This window comes from Gloeophyllum trabeum, assembly GCF_000344685.1.
Source record: "Gloeophyllum trabeum ATCC 11539 unplaced genomic scaffold GLOTRscaffold_00005, whole genome shotgun sequence".
In the NCBI taxonomy this organism is placed as follows: domain Eukaryota; kingdom Fungi; phylum Basidiomycota; class Agaricomycetes; order Gloeophyllales; family Gloeophyllaceae; genus Gloeophyllum; species Gloeophyllum trabeum.
Window position 1 is genome coordinate 1,094,600 of NW_006920414.1, and position 3,105 is coordinate 1,097,704.

Here is a 3,105-nt window from a genome sequence, read left to right on the forward strand (position 1 = left end):
GGGCTGAGTAAGATCCCATAAAATGCTGAGCAATGTGGCATAGCAATAGTGTGGGAAAAATGTGAAAAACTTTCCCAGAGCCGGCGGTGAAAATAATTTTTGTACAGAAATGCACAGCCCATGGTACCTACACATGATTAGGACAAAGCACACCCCGATTCCTATACACTATTTTAACCGCTACATTAGTAACAACATCGACAGTAGAGACAAATACACCCCAGATATGGAAAGAGGCTGAAATGTAGATCCTGGAGGTATCCCATATCAATTGTTGGCATGTGCTGATGTAATTTAGTGATGCCACATGTGTGCCATCATCCACAGCAGGTTCCATGATTTTTCCCAGATTTGTGCACATTTTTCCTGATTTTGTATGAGCTGCTAATGGCTGATGTGTGGCACTCTAGACACATTCCCACGCTATGGATAGCTCCGGCACCATGATGCCTGTCCCGAGAAATATATTGTGATTTTTCCGTATTTTTGCCGTATTTTTCTGGGGCCTGCAGGGCCAGGTATGGCTACCCACCTATTATTGGCAACAGCTCAGATCAAATCCCGATTTGAATCTCCATGCCGGGGATGCCGGGGCTTTCGTATTCAAGCTCAGCAGGGCTGCCTGACACTGCATAGGGTACTCGGAAATCTAATACATTACAGACAATTGTAAAGGCTGTTTAGTGTAAAAGGCTTTACAGTAACAAAGGGGTTCTAATACATTAATCCTACAGCAACAGGTGCCGGGGCCCAGCTCTACACGCAAGATAGGGTCCGCCAGATTGTCTTCCGACTTCACATAATGTAAAGCTAGCGAAAGATTTAAAGCATCAAGCACAACAAATGCGCAACGAACGGAGAGGTTTGACTCCCAGTTGCGGCTCCGTCCTCTGTCAAAGGAGCTGATGACACCTTGGTTGTTGGAGTAAACCTTCACTGTAGCATCCCGAAGACCCTGCTCTTCAATCATGCATATGACGAGCTCGATGGCAATGCCCTCGAGCCAGCCAATTCCACGGGATGGGCATCTCCAGCCATCCTGCGACTTCCAGGCATCCCACCGAGTATCCCAGACTACACCAATGCCCCAGGAGGTGGATGCATCAATGTAAATGCCCACGTCGACCTGCGAGCATCTCGGCAACAAGTTTCTGAAGACCTCTGGCTTTGAGAGTGCTGATTCCCACCAGCGCAAATCTGCGGTCATTGACTTCGGCGGCCACTGAGATGTCCACTCGTTACCTGCAAACTTCGAGATGAAGTGAGAAAGGCTAGGGAGGTATGAACGTCCTTTGATGTATATGAATGTGATGTGGCAAAGGGACCCTTGAATCTACATGGTGTCCTTCAGCATACACCGGGCGCCATTGAATGCCCGCAGCCAATCTCGAACGCGGTGATATGCACTGACACACAACAATCACCAAGGACCAAAAGAAAAATTAAACCTAACACCAGCGGTATGGGTGGAGGCGGTCTGAGACAACTGAGGGGTATTTAATAGTTCGAGGGGGAAAGGAGGAGTGAGATGCCGTAGGGTAGTCCATAGAAAGACCTAGAAAAATAAAACAAACACTTTGACGCCTGAACCAAACACTAGTTGACTCTCCGGAGTATTTATCTCCGAAAAGTCGCAATCAAAGTCGCAAGCAATGATCCCTGTCGTAGGATCATGCCCGCGGTGGTAGAAATTGCTAGAGAGACTTGGTTAATTTTATTTCACTATGTAAGACTCACCGGAGATAATTAAATCAACGACGGAGATAAATCACTCGATGAGTCAGGCCTATTGGCAAAGCTAGGATTGGCTATAATTCACTAAGTTCGACGCTTTTGAACTTCAAGGGTCGCTGAGATCGTAATGCTAATTCTCTGAGATGGTGAAGTGCAAAACTTGTTTTTCTGTACGCTACTTTGTACAATTTATACTACAGGAATGGCTTTGCAACGGTCTGGAGATAAATAACAAATAAACGCTGCTACCCACAAGATTGCTCAGCACTTGCCGCAGTTATACCATGCACCATACGACTCCCTTGCACTCCCACTTGCTCTTCCCAGCCCCTAGAGGTCGCCTCTCACTCCGCGCGATGTGCCGGTCACATGCTAATTACCTCCGGCCGCTCGCTGAGCCTCATGGTGAGCTGTATACGTCCACACCTCCGGTATTTTGATGGAAACGAGAGGGAGTGTGTGCTGGAAGGTGGGCATGAGGACGACACCCCTCGATAGAAGTGTCCGCAGGACCCGGGGCTAATTCATCTAGAAGTCGCATTGGTTAAGTCACCCTGGAGCTCCTGTTCGCAGAGATAAATCGCGGAATGGGTCTGTGTACGCCTCGAGGATGCTAGGAAGTCCGGAGCTAAATAGAACTAGTCTTTAGAGCCCATAGAAGCCTAGAGGCATGTGAGCGCTGTGGCGAATAAGCTCCGGAGGGCTTGTACAATGTGCTGAGTCCGCATTTTCAGGGGTCAGACGATCCTGAGGCTTATCAGCGGAGTAAGAACTTGATCCGCTTTTCCTCAGGGAGCGAGACTCTCTTCCAGGATAAGTCCCAGAGGAAGCCTAAATATTTGAAGGGGAAGTGAAAGTCTTGACCTTTGTCCTTGTGCCAGGGTATGCAAAGTGAGCTGATATGGGTGTGTGCTTCGGTCCTATCATAGGGATAAATGACACTCCCACCAGGCTCAGCAGGAACTGCAGAGGGAAAACAAAAGACACTAATGACATTGACCCACTTGACCGAGGGGCCCACACCATTCTTTGCCCATATATCCATAGCCGCATTTGCTATGGAGCCCGCATTACTCTCGGATGAGCAGCATCTGAAAGGGCAGTAGTGGTCAATCCAGAAACCATGGCAGCTCTGCATGACAAACCCCGGCTTGTGGTCCGGGTGGATTGGGCAGGTGCGATGGAATTTTGCAATGTCCAGCGTCATGGCCTGCACACCTGGAGGTGCCACCAAAACCTGGATACATGTACTGAGTAAGTGAGATGAATGAGGGTGAAGGAGCAGCCTCAATAACAGAGCTGCAGGAGAAGGGCATCCCGGACTAGTATTGACACGGGCGAAGAGTGACCCGGTCATGAAGGGCAAAGAGC